Source organism: Sarcophilus harrisii, chromosome 3 (genome assembly GCF_902635505.1).
Source record: "Sarcophilus harrisii chromosome 3, mSarHar1.11, whole genome shotgun sequence".
In the NCBI taxonomy this organism is placed as follows: Eukaryota; Metazoa; Chordata; class Mammalia; order Dasyuromorphia; family Dasyuridae; genus Sarcophilus; species Sarcophilus harrisii.
This window is the reverse complement of record NC_045428.1, coordinates 357451434-357465735: the sequence shown is the minus strand read 5'-3', so window position 1 is coordinate 357465735 and position 14302 is coordinate 357451434. Positions and strand designations below refer to the sequence as shown.

General features: G+C 36.0%; 1 long non-coding RNA gene across 1 annotated transcript in view; it reads left to right on the top strand.

Moving 5' to 3' along the window:
- The window catches only part of LOC116422420, a 40408-nt gene that overhangs the window by 22397 nt on the left and 3709 nt on the right, over positions 1 to 14302 (top strand). The window contains exons 4-5 of the long non-coding RNA XR_004233046.1: positions 1 to 44; positions 2867 to 2989. This is a non-coding gene — a long non-coding RNA (uncharacterized LOC116422420). The remainder of the gene's footprint in view (positions 45 to 2866; positions 2990 to 14302) is intronic.

Here is a 14302-nt window from a genome sequence, read left to right as displayed (position 1 = left end):
AGCTCATGAATATGGGGGCAATGGAGGAGGAGAGAAACAAAACAGTAAGTTTGTCCAATTACTGGGCATTTTTCTCATTTGAATTCTTTAAGGATTTGTTTAGGGCTGGCTTCTGTGCACTCTCCTAAAAACTCTGGATTATAGTGAGGAGAATTCAGAAAGGATCTCAAAGCAATGTCTGTAGCATGGGGCTTGCTGGGAGTTCTGCGAGACTTTCAAAACTTTGTTTTGTTTCACAAACAAAGTTAAACTGCCACAGATACAATGGAAATCCCATGTTCTTAGGAATTCAGAATTAGAGAAGAAATTCATTTTCAGCACTAATATGATATTAGTGTTTGCGAGTGGTACTTGTAATCATATGTTCACTATTGTTTCCAAAAGGAATATTTCTTTCTTTCTTTCTTTCTTTCTTTCTTTCTTTCTTTCTTTCTTTCTTTCTTTCTTTTTGTTTTGTTTAGGCCACTGGGGTTAAGTGACTTGCACAGGGTCACACAATTTGTAAGTGTCAATTGTCTGAGGTCAGATTTGAACTCAGGTCCTCCTGGTACTGTATCCACTGCGCCATCTAGCTGCCCCCAAAAAGGACTATTTCTTACAATCACTTTTCTTACCTTCAACAATTCTAAACACCAGAAAACAATGTGAGTTCCACATATCAATTATTTTGATAGGCAGTAATTTACAAAGTTGAATGCAAATATAGTTATAAGTTCCAGTCTCAAGACCTCATACCCATCCTTTCACCATTGAGTCACTTCCTAGTGAAGCAAAAATACATGTGTGTGTGTATACATATATGTAAAGCACGGGCTAGGCACCTGGAGGACTTCAGGGTCAGCCAGAATCAGGATGAATTAAAGTCCTTAGTTTTTAGGGGAAGAAGTGAAGGAGGCAGCCAAGCAAAATCCTGGATCCTGGATTGCAGTGTCACTAGCCTCTCTCCTCCTTGTCCTGCTGCCAAGTAGGACACCAAACTTTCAGCAAGTACCAACAGGAAGAAGAGCCATTTATCCAAACATATGCTAATAGAGTCATTGTCTCATATTGAGTAGGTAATTAGCCTTAGCCTTAACTTTTCAGTTGTCTGATTCAAGCACACCTTTTTGGAGTTTCAGCCCTCTACAAACATATATAGGGGTGTGGCATATACATATATGCACATATATATGCACAAACATATACAAATATATAAATCCATATATTCTTCATCAATAAATAGTTCAACATCTGACAGAAAATAAAACCTTTTGTATCTGTTGATCTCAGTGTGTCTACTGGGTAGAGGAACCATGTTTAATTTTCTGTTTTGTAGGCTAAAGCTATGGTTTTCAACACAATAAGAGAATGGCAATCTTACCCTTTTGTTTTCATTTCCTTTAATTTTGTATTAGTGAATATCCTCGTTACTGTATTTTGAATCACTTCATCAAGGTTTACTTAGGCTGCTCTGAAATCTTTGATTGTGTCATTGCTGACAGAAGGAAGGTGTAATTTTCAAATGATCTATGGTGACTTCTGTCTTAAATTTAGAGACTTTCTCTGTTCTTCTTTAATCTCTCTGGAGATTTTGAAATGGGCTTTCCTCTCTCAATATTTGTGCCATTGGGCCCCTGTGGCTTCTCCTGTGTTTTTTCAGTGGATCTGATTCTCTTTTGCTAGAATCTACATACAGGCCGTGTCTACACGCATGGTTCTGTCCTCCAAGGCACTGTTCCCTTTCCCTCTTTAATTTCACCCTCTATAACATCATGCTCTACCAATAAGATTGTGTGTTCTCCACTATTGTTCCCCACGTAATTGGCTATCTCCACATCTTCTTTCTTGCTGATCTTTTCAGTTGCCAATGAATGAAAATATGTATAGAAAATTTTCAAATCTGTAGATCCAACTACATCTTTTCCAGACAAAATGCATTAATATCTTCTCATGCTTCTCATCTACTACACATCAAAATTACTTTTTCCAATCATATCAGTTAATCTTGTCACTTCTACCTCTTCCATATCTCTGTTTATTCCTTTCTCTATTCACACACCAGTATTAATTATTTTGGTTCTTGCTCCTATCATCTCTTGTTGGTACTCCTGAAATTTCCCCTTTTTTCAATAGGAAAAGGAAAAACTTTACTTGAGAGCTTTTGATTTTGAAAATCATAATTTCTTCTGTTTTTCTCCTTCACAGTGATCTTTCATACACTTTATAAGAAAAAAATAATAATAAGAGATAGTTGAGAGAAAAACTAATCAGCCCAAACACCCTCAATGCATTGAAAATACGAAAAAAAGTATGAAATTGTAGACAATATTGAAGCTCTCACCTCTGCCATCATGGGAGGGGAGAAAGTTTCTTTTGGTGGTGCTTGCTCTTTAAAGTTTGCAAAATAATCTCCACTGAGGTGGAGAGATTAAAGAAAAATTTGCATAGATGTGTCAGTAGGATTTCCCTTATGTGTTTGCTAATTTCGACTGTTGGACATTAGCTCTTCTCTTTATTTTACATTGTTTACTCCCTGTAACATTTGTAGACTCTGTGTTTTTGAACTCGATGTTATCTTTCTTATTTGGACTAAACTCTTAAGAAGTTAATCCAATGCCTCTCTGGCACTTTAATCAGTTCTGCCATGGAAGAGTTACTGAAAAAAAAAAAGTATTATCTCCTTCAGAAATCTTTCCAGAGGGAGGGGAGAGAGAGGAAACCCTTCCCAGTAATATCAGTTCATAATAGTCTCATTTTAATGATTTTAAGTTGGCTTGAATTCTCATTAAAATGTCCTTTTACTACTCTTTGATTTGAATAAGGTTCTCTTTATTGTTTATAAGGTTTGATAAGATTTTGATAACTTTGATAAACTTTTCTTTATTAGGAAAATAAAGATTCAAGGCCTGCCAGGCAATTTAACTGTAACAAGTACTGGCAAGCCTTCCTGAAGAGGTTTCACCTGGATCCTCACTACCCAAAGAGTAAGAAAGTTGGCAGAGAACAAGAGGTAAGTGAATTACACATAAAGAGGGATACCACCAGCAAATCAAGACATCAAAGAATAGTTTATTAATCAGACTTATGGATAGGGGAAGAATTTGGAAACAAAGACAGCATTACAAAATAAAATGTAGATTATTTTGATTATATACAATTAAATTTTTTGACAGATAAACCTAATGCAATGAAAATTAGAAGGAAAGCAGAAAACTTGGGGAAATTTTATTTTGCAATAAATCTCTCTGATAGGACTTCCAGCCAAGATGGTGGAGAGGAGGCACAAAGCTGTGTAAGCTCCGCGTTTTCTCTCAGAATTCATTTTATGACAAGCCTCTGAATTAATACTTGACTGAAAAAACCCACAAATAGTTACCAAGACAAGACATCCTTGAGATTCGACAGAAAAGGTCTGTTTTTGCTGGAGAGCAGGGACGGTTTTAGATTGGGCACAGGCTGAGGGCAGGCAGCGGCAGCGAGAGCTCTGCAGGCAGCTCACAGCTGAACAGACAGGAGGGAGTTGGGGTGTGATCTCAGCCGTCTCTGTGGGGAGAGCTTTGCTATAGGATTGGATACTTTGCCCTGGCAGCAAGTCAGTAGCCCAGCAGAGAAGCTAAAAACACCAGAGGTGAAGAATACAACCCCAAACAGCTGGAGTCTCTCAGAACCTGGCCACCCCTCCCTCACAGCATCTCAGCACACTCTCAGAGTCTCAGAGCCCAGGCGCAGCACAGTCCTGCTAGTGGCTCGCTGCTGCCCCCCGCAGTCTGTAGAGGAAGCTTGGTAACACCACCTAGCCCCTTCCCCAGAAAAAAGCAGATTCCATTTGGGGTTTTTTTCTTTGTTTCTTTGCTAGTTTGTCTCTGATTCTTCTCTGACACAATGAGCAAAAAATTGAAAAGGACCTTAACCATTGACAGTTTCTATATGGACAGAGAGCAGATGCTAAACCCTGAGGAGACTAAAAACAGACTGTCTCCAGATGAATTCCCAAAGGAGGAGATTATCTGTTCCTCAGCACAGATGAATCTCATAGAAGAAATTAAAAAGGCTCTCACAAGAGAGTTAGAAGAAAAATGGGAAAGGAAGGAGGCTTGGAAAGAGAGTCTGGAGAAGTCATCCCACTCATTTAAAGACAGAGAGGATAAAGAAATCAAATCTTTGAAAAATAGGATTAGTGAACTGGAATCAGAAAATAGCTCTCCAAAAAACAAAATTGGTGAAATGGAAAAAAATTCCATAGAACAAAACAACTCAATTGGACAATTAGAAAATATAAAAAAAGTGAATGAAGAAAATACTTCATTGAAAATCAGAATCGAACAAATGGAATTGCATGACTTGAGGAGACAAGAAGAATCAGTCAAGCAAAACCAAAAAATCAAAAAACAGAGAAAAATGTGAAATACCTTCTTGGGAAAACAACAGACCTAGAAAATAGGTCTAGGAGAGACAATCTGAGAATTATTGGACTCCCATAAATATATGATGAAAAAAAGAGCCTGGACACTATTTTCCAGGAAATTATCTTTTTTTTAATAACTTTTTATTAATTGGACCCATGCCAGGGTAATTTTTTACAACATTATCCCTTGCACTCACTCCTGTTCCGATTTTTCCCCTCTGTCCCTCCACCCTCTCCTCTAGATGGCAAGCAGTCCTATACATGTTATATAGGTTACAGTAGATCTTGGATACAATCTATGTGTGCAGAACTGAACATTCTCTTGTTGCTCAGGGAGAATTGGATTTAGAAGGTATGAATAACCTGGGAAGAAGATCAAAAATGCAAGCAGTTTACATTCATTTCCTAATTTTCTTTCTTTGGGTATAGCTGCTTCTGTCTATCTTTCATCAATTGAAACTAAGTTAGATCTTCTCTTTGTTGAAGAAATCCACTTCCATCAGAATACATCCTCATACAGTATCATTGTTGAGGTATATAATGATCTCCTGGTTCTGCTCATTTCACTCAGCATCAGTTCATGTAGGTCTCGCCAATCTTCTCTGTATTCATCCTGCTGATCATTTCTTACAGAACAATAATTTTCCATGACATTCATATACCACAATTTACTCAACCATTCTCCAATTGATAGGCATCCATTCATTTTCCAGCTTCTAGCCACTACAAAGAGGGCTGCCACAAACATTTTGACACATACAGGTCTTTTTCCCTTCTTTAGTATCTCTTTGGGATATAAACCCAGTAGAAACACTGCTGGATCAAAGGGTAAGCACAGTTTGATAACTTTTTGAATATAATTCAAAATTGCTCTCCAGAATGGCTAGATGTGTTCACAATTCCACCAACAATGTATCAGTGTCCCTGTTTTCCCACATCCCCTCCAACATTCCACATTATCTTTCCCTATCATTCTAGCCAATAAGACAGGTGTGTAGTGGTATCTCAGAGTTGTCTTAATTTGCATTTCTCTGATCAATAGTGATTTGGAACACTCTTTCATATGAGTGGTAATAGTTTCAATTTCATCATATGAAGATTGTCTGTTCATATCCTTTGACCATTTATCAATTGGAGAATGGCTTGATTTCTTATAAGAGTCAGTTCTCTATATATTTTGGAAATGAGTCCTTTATCAGAACCTTTGAATGTAAAAATGTTTTCCCAGTTTATTGTTTCACTTCTAATCTTGCTTGCATTAGTTTTGTTTGTACAAATACTTTTCAATTTGATATAATCAAAATTTTCTATTTTGTAGTCAATAGTGATCTCTAGTTCTTTGGTCATAAATTCCTTCCTCTTCCACAAGTCTGAGAGGTAAACTATCCTATGGTCTTCCAATTTATTTATAATCTCATTCTTCATGCCCAGATCATGAATCTATTTTGACCTTATCTTGGTGTCTGGTATTAAGTGTGGGTCAATGGCTAGTTTCTGCTATACTAATTTCTAATTTTCCAAGCAATTTTTGTCAAATAATTCATTCTTATCCCAAAAGCTGGGATCTTTGGGTTTGTCAAACATTAAATAATTAAAGTTATTGGCTGTTTTGTCCTTTGAACCTCACCTATTCCATTGATCAACTAGTCTATTTCTTAGCCAATACCAGATGGTTTTAGTAACCGCTGCTTTATAATATAATTTTAGATCTGGTACACCTAGGCCACCTTCATTTGATTTTTTTTTTCATTAATTCCCTTGAAATTCTTGACCTTTTGTTTTTCCATATGAACTTTGTTGTTATTTTTTCTAGATCATCAAAATAGTTTTTGGGAAGTCTGATTGGTATAGTGCTAGATAAATAGATTAGTTTAGGTAATGTTGTCATCTTTATTGTATTTGCTCACCCAATCCAAGAGCATTTAATATTTTACCAATTGGTTAGATCAGACTTAATTTGTGTGGAAAGTGTTTTGTAGTTTCGCTCATAAAGTTTCTGATTTTCCCTTGGCAGATAGATTTCCAAATATTTTATACTATCAGTAGTTACTTTAAATGGAATTTCTCTTTGTAACTCTGAATGTTGGATTTTGTTGGTGATATATAAGAATGCTGATTACTTATGTGGGTTTATTTTATAACCAGCAACTTTGCTAAAATTGTGGATTCTTTCTTATAACTTTTTAGTAGAATCTCTGGGGTTCTCTAAGTATACCATCATATCATCAGCAATGAGTGATAATTTGGTTTCCTCATTGCCTATTCTTATTCCTTTAATCTCTTTCTCATCTCTTATTGCCAAAGATAGCATTTCTAATACAATATTAAATAGTAATGGTGATAGTGGGCAACCTTGTTTCACTCCTGATCTTATTGGGAATGGTTGCAGCTTGTCCCCATTACATATGATGCTTACTGCTGGTTTTAAATAGATGCTACAGGTTATTCTAAGGAAAAGTCCATTTATTCCTATATTTTTAAGTGTTTTTTATTAGGAATGGATGTTGGATTTTATCAAATGCTTTTTCTGCATCTATTGAGATGATCATATGGTTTTTGTCAATTTGACTATTAATATGGCCAATTATACTGATAATTTTCCTAATATTGAACCAGCCCTGCATTCCTGGTATAAATCCTACTTAATCGTAGTGTATTATCAGGGGATGATTTTCTGTACTCTTTTTGCTAATATTTTATTTAAGATTTTGGCATCAATATTCATTAGGGAGATTGGTCTATAATTTTCTTTCTCTGTTTTCAACCTACCTGGTTTAGGTATCAATACACCATGTCTGTGTCATAAAAGGAAATTGTTAGGACTTCTTCATTCCCTATTTTTTCAAATAGTTTATCAAGCATTGGGACTATTTGCTCTTTGAATGTTTGGTAAAATTCACATGTAAATCCATCTGGTCCTGGGGATTTTTTTTAAGGAGTTGATTAATAGCTTGTTCTATTTATTTTTCTGAAATGGGAGTATTTAAGCAATTTACTTCCTCCTCTGATAATCTGGGAAGCCTATATTTTTGGAAGTGGTTATCCATTTCCCTTAGGTTATCAAATTTATTGACGTAAAGTTGAGCAAAGTAGTCCCTTATTATTTCTCTAATTTCCTCTTCATTGGTGGAAAGTTCTCCCTTCTCATTTTTAAAACTACTAATTTGATTTTTCTCTCTCCTTTTTTCTAATCAGATTTACGAAAGGTTTATCAATTTTGTTGGTTTTTCATAAAACCAACTCTTAGTTTTATTTATTAGTTCAATAGTTTTTTTACTTTCAATATTATTAATTTCTCCTTTTAATTTTAGAATTTCAAGTTTAGTAATTGATTGGGGTTTTTAATTTGGTCTTTTTCTAGCTTTTTAAGTTGCAAGCCCAATTCATTGACCTTCTCTTTCTCTATTTTGTTCAAGTAAGCCTCTAAGGATGTAAAGTTGCCCCTTATTACCACTTTGGCTGTATCCTACAAATTTTGGTATGATGTTTCATCGTTGTCATTATCTTGAGTGAAGTTATTGTTTTTATAATTTGCTGTTTCACCCAATCATTCTTTAAGATAAAATTATTTAGTTTCCAATTACTTTTTGATTTATAATTTACATTTAACTTTTTGTTGAATGTAGTTTTTATTGCACTGTGATCTGAAAAGAAAGCATTTACTATTTCTGCCTTCCTGCATTTAATTTTGAGGTCTTTATGTCCTAATATATGGTCAATTTTTGTGTAGATTCCATGAATTGCTGGGACGAAAGTATACTCCTTTCTGGCACAATTCAGTTCTTTCCAGAGATCTATCATGCCTAATTTTTCTAATATTTTATTTACCTCTTTAATTTCTTTCTTATTTGTTTTGTGATTTGATTTATCTATATCTGAGAGTGCAAGATTGAGATCTCCTGCTATTATAATTTTGCTGTCTATTTCTTCTCGTAACTCTCTTAACTTCTCCTTTAGGAAGTTTGATGCTATACCACTTGGTGCATATATGTTCAATACTGATACTGCTTCATTGTCTATAGTACCTTTTAGCAAAATATAGTATCCTTCTTTATCTCTTTTAACTAGATCAATTTTTGCTTTTGCTTGATCTGAGATAAGGATGGCTACCCCTGCTTTTTTGACTTCACCTGACACATAATAGATTCTACTCTAGCCTTTTATCTTTACCCTGTATGTATCTCCTTGTTTTAAATATGTTTCCTGTAATAACATATTGTAGTGTTCTGACTTTTGATCCAGTCTGCTATCCGCCTCCTCTTTATGGGGGAGTTCATCCCATTCACATTTATGGTTAAAATTACTAATTCTGTATTTCCTGCCATACTAATATCTCCAGATTATGCTTTTCTTTTCTTATCCTCCTTCCCCCTTCCTTAGTATTAAACTTATTGGTCCCACATTTGCGTTACCTAGCTTTACCTCTTTAGTATCCCTCCCTCCTCCCTTTGAATCCCTTCCCCTTTCTTGTACCCTTCCCTTATTACTCTTTTCCTTTTCCCTTTTCCTCTCCCACTTTTTAATGAGGTGAGAGAAGATTCTCTGTAAAACAAATGTGTCAATTATTTCCTCTTTGAGCCAACTCTGATGAGAGTAAGATTTGCACAATGTTCCTCCCCCTCTCTAAGTTCCCTCAGATATGATAGGTTTCCTTTGCCTCATCGTTGCATGTAGTTTCCCTCTTTTTATTTTCCCTTTTTCTGACACTATCCCCTTTCCATTTCTACTTCCCTTTTTTATGCTATATCAGTAAAATCAAATTATACATGTGGTTTTTTTATGTATATCCACAACAGAAATACAGTTCTCAAGAGTTCCTTTTACCTTTTTCTACTTGTCTTGAGTCCTGTTGTTGGAGATCAAATTTTTTGTTTAAGTCTGGTTTTTTCTTTAGAAACAGATGGAATTCCTCTGTTTCATTAAATGTCCATCTTCTTCCATGGAAAAAAATGCTCAGCTTAGCTGGGTAGTTTATTCTTGGCTGCATTCCAAGTTCTTTTGCCTTTTGGAATATCAAATTCCAGGCCCTTCGATCCTTTAATGTTGAGGCAGTCAGATCTTGTGTGATGCTTATTTTGGCACCTTGGTATTTGAACTGTTTTTTCTTGGCTGCTTGTAGAATTTTTTCTTTATTCTGAAAATTCTGAAGTTTGGCCACAATATTCCTCGGAGTCTTTATTTTGGGGTCTTTTTCAGAAGGTGTTCGATGGATTCTTTCAATGCCTATTTTACCTTCCAGTTCTATTACTTCTGGGCAGTTCTCTTTAATGATTTCTGGTAAAATAGTATCTAGGCTCTTTTTTACATCACAATTTTCGGGTAGTCCGATGATCCTTGGTTATTCTCCTGGATCTATTTTCCAGGTCTGTTGTTTTTCCAAGTAAATATTTGACATTTTTCCAGTCTTTCATTTTTTTGGTTTTGCTTGACCAATTCTTCCTGTCTCAATGAATCAGTCATTTCTATTTGTTGAGTTCTGATTTTTAGTGAGTTATTTTCTTCATTAGCTTTTTTTACTTTTTTTTGTATATATCCAATTGAGTTTTTAAATGAGTCGTTTTGCTCTATGGAATTTTTTTCTATTTCACTATTTTTTTAGTGAGTTATTTTCTTTCTCCAGTTCACAAATTCTGTTTCCCTGTACTTCTTGGGAGTTTTTTTACCTTTTCCAATTCACATTTCAGGAAGTTGTTTTCTTTTTCCACTTTATCAAATTTTTCTTTTAGTGAGTTATATGTCTTTTCTGTACTCTCTTGCATAGCTTCTCTTTCCTTTCCCCATCTTCTTCTAGTTCTCTTTTAAGGTTTTTAATAGTTTTTTATAGGAGAGTCTTTTGTATTGGGAACCAACAATTGTCTGGACACTGTCTGCTATTACTCTCTTCAGGGTTGAAAAGCTGTTCTCTTTCTGAATAGAAACTATCAATTGTCCTTTTGATTTTCTTATTCATTTTGTTAAAGGCTGTAGGGTCTGCCTTTAAGGCCAGGTGGTTACCAGCATCCTCTGCAGAGCAGTGAAAGGTGTATGGATGGGCAGCTGTCCTGCTAGCTGGCTGCAAAAGCATCGGGTCTGGGGTGCTCTGGGAAGAGTTCCCCACCTGGAAGTAACTCAGGCCTGCAGGGCAAAGCTGGGAAAGTGCCCTGCAAAGAACCCCTGCTGTGTGAGATAACAACTGCTCTGGGGCTGCTGAGCAGTGAGAGTTTCACTATCCCAAGTCAAATCCTGCCCTGGAGCTGTGGGTATTAGCAGTTGAGCAGTGAATGGATTTGCAGGGACCAGAAGTGTATCTGCCCCAGGAAGCACGGTCCTGTTGGGGAAGTGCTATTGCCCCAGGCCGAGCCCCACACTGTGCTGATTAGAGGCTGCCCAAGCTGTGTCCCCCTGCCATGCGGGTTTGTAACTGCCCCCACAAAAGCTCTGAACTACAGGATGTGGCTGCAGGGCTGTGTTTCAGTCTGCCTGAGTCACTTCTGGGTTTGAGTAGTTACAGCCAGATCTTGTTAGGTTTTGGTGTTTTTTTAGAGTACCCTCTTGTTTTAGGCTTTAATTTCTCTGCCAGTTTACTGCTTTGTAATCAAGGCAGAGCAGGTAACCTATAGCAAAGTGGTCTCTATAACTTCTCTAGCCACAGATATCACCCCTGCCCCTGGTCTGCTCAGGACGCTAGTCTCTCACTGCCTGTGGTAGTCTGTTCCTGGCCCCTCAGGACAAACCTTTCCTGGTGATCTTCCAGATTGACTTTAGCTGGTAAGTTGTATGCTTCTGATCTTCATGAATTTAAGCACTGAAGAGCTATTTCTGAGGCTGGATAAAATATTTGGTTACGAGGGGAATGAGAAGAGCTTAGAAAGTTGCGTGTGCCTTCTCCGCCATCTTGGCTCCACCCCTGCTAAAGACCAGCATGGAAATTCCTCCTGGAAATTATCAAAGAGAACTGCCCAGAAGTCATAGAAACAGAGGACAAAATAGACACTGAAAGAATTCATCGATCACCTACTGAAAAGGATCCTAAAATCAAAACACCAAGAAATATAGTGGCCAAATGCCAGAATCCTCAAACGAAGGAAAAAATACTCCAAGCGGCTAGAAAAACCCAATTCAAATATAAAGGAGCCACAATAAGGATCACTCAGGATCTAGCAGCATTCACACTAAAAGATCGAAGGGCCTGGAATATGGTATTCCAAAAGGCTAAGGAACTCAGTATGCAACCAAAAATAACTTACCCAGCCAGAATGAGCATCTTTTTCTAGGGAAGAAGATGGTCATTCAACAAAATAAGCGAATTTCACCTATTTTTGATGAAAAAACCAGAACTTAACAAAAAGTTTGATCTACAAATATAGAACTCAAGAGAAACCTAAAAAGGTAAAAAAGAAATCTTGGGAACTATATTTCTGCTGTAAAGATGTATAAAGAATACATGTATACCTTGTTCTAGAAACTAGAGGTGGAAAGGACATTGTACCAGAAAAAGGGTAAAGTGGGGGTACTACATCTCACAAAGAGGCAAAGGAAACCTATTATATCTGAGAGAAAGAATGGAAGGGGATGAATATAGTGGGTATCTTACTGCCATCAGAATTGGCTTTAAGAGAAAAATTTTAGACATATTCAATTTATGATGAAACTTCTCCCACCTCATTGAAAAGTGAGAAGGGAAAAGTGAAAAGGGAAGGAATAAGCTAAGCAGAAGGGAATACAGGAACTGTGAGGGAAAGGAGTAAGATAGGGGGAGGAGCTCTAAGGTGGGGAGGGAGGGATACTAAAAAGGGAGGGCTGTAAGAAGCAAGTGGTGCTCACAAGTTTAATACTGGGAAGGGGGGAAAGGGGGAAAGAAGGGAGAAAAGGATAAACGGGTTAACAAATAGCAAGTAATACAGAATTGGTAATTTTAACCATAAATGTGAATGGGGTAAACTCCCCCCATAAAGAGGAAGTGGTTAGCAGAATGGATTAAAAGCCAGAATCCTACAATATGTTGTTTACAGGAAACACAAAGGAAGCAGGGAGATACATGCAGAGTAAAGGTAAAAAGGTTGGAGCAAAATCTACTATGCTTCAGATGAAGTCAAAAAAGGAGGGGTAGCCATCCTGATCTCAGATCAAGCAAAAGCAAAAACTGATCTGATTAAAAGAGATAAGGAAGGGCACTATATTTTGCCAAAGGGTAGCATAGATAATGAAGCTATATCAATATTAAATATATATGCACCAAATGGTGTAGCATCTAAATTCTTAAAAGAGAAATTAAGAGAGCTGCAAGAAGAAATAGACAGCAAAACTATAATAGTGGGAGATCTTAACCTTGCACTCTCAGAATTAGATAAATCAAACCACAAAATAAATAAGAAGTCAAAGAGGTAAATAGAATCCTACAAAAGTTAGATATGCTAGAACTCTGGAGAAAACGAAATGGAGACAGAAAGGAGTACACTTTCTTTTCAGCAGTTCATGGAACCTATACAAAAATAGACCATATACTAGGACATAAAAACCTCAAACTCCAATACAGTCAGGCAGAAATAGCAAATGCATCCTCTTCAGACCATGATGCAATAAAAATTACATTCAACAAAAAGCTAGGGGTTAAAGTAGACCTAAAAAATAATTGGAAACTAAATAATCTCATACTAAAGAATGATTGGGTGAAACAGAAAATCACAGACGTAATTAATAACTTCACCCAAGAAAACGACAATAAAAGACATCATACCAAAATGTGTGGGATGCAGCCAAAGCAGTAATAAGGGGAAATTTCATATCTCTAGAGGCCTACTTACATAAAATAAAGAGAAGGCCAACAAATTGGGCTTACAACTAAAAATGCTAGAAAAGGAACAAATTAAAAATCCCCCAGTCAAACACTAAACTTGAAATTCTAAAAATAAAAGGAGAGATCAATAAAATTGAAAGTAAAAAACTATTGAATTAATTAATAAAACTAAGAGTTGGTTCTATGAAAAAACCAACAAAATAGACAAACCCTTAGTAAATCTGATTAAAAAAAGGAAAGAGGAAACCAAATTGTTAGTCTTAAAAATGAAAAGGGAGAACTCGCCACTAATGAAGAGGAAATTAGAGCAATAATTAGGAATTACTTTGCCCAACTTTATGGCAATAAATTCAACAACTTAAATGAAATGGAAGAATACCTTCAAAAATATAGCTTGCCCAGATTAACAGAGGAAGAAGTAAATATCCTAAACAGTCCCATCTTAGAAAAAAAATAGAACAAGCTATTAACCAACTCCCTAAGAAAAAATCCCCAGGACCAGATGGATTTACATGTGAATTCTACCAAACATTTAAAGAACAATTAACTCCAATGCTATATAAACTATTTGAAAAAATAGGGATTGAAGGAGTCCTACAAAACTCCTTTTACGACACAGACATGGTACTGATACCTAAATCAGGTCGGCTGAAAACAGAGAAAGAAAATTATAGACCAATCTCCCTAATAAATATTGATGCTAAAATCTTAAATAAAATATTACCAAAAAAATTACAGAAAATCATCCCCAGGGTAATACACTATGACCAAGTAGGATTTATACTAGGAATGGCTCAATATTAGGAGACTGGCTCAATATTAGGAAAACTATTGGTATAATTGATTATATCAGTAACCAAACTAACAAAAAATAGATGATCATCTCAATAGATGCAGAAAAAGCATTTGATAAAATCCAACATCCATTCCTAATAAAAACACTTGAGATTATAGGAATAAATGGACTTTTTCTTTAAATAATCAGGAACATATATTTAAAACCATCAGTAGCCATCATATGCAATGGGGAAAAACTGGAACTTTTCCTAGTAAATCTGGAGTGAAGCAAGGTTACCCACTATCACCATTATTATTCAATATTGTATTAGAAACACTAGCCTCCGCAATGAGTTGAGAAAGAT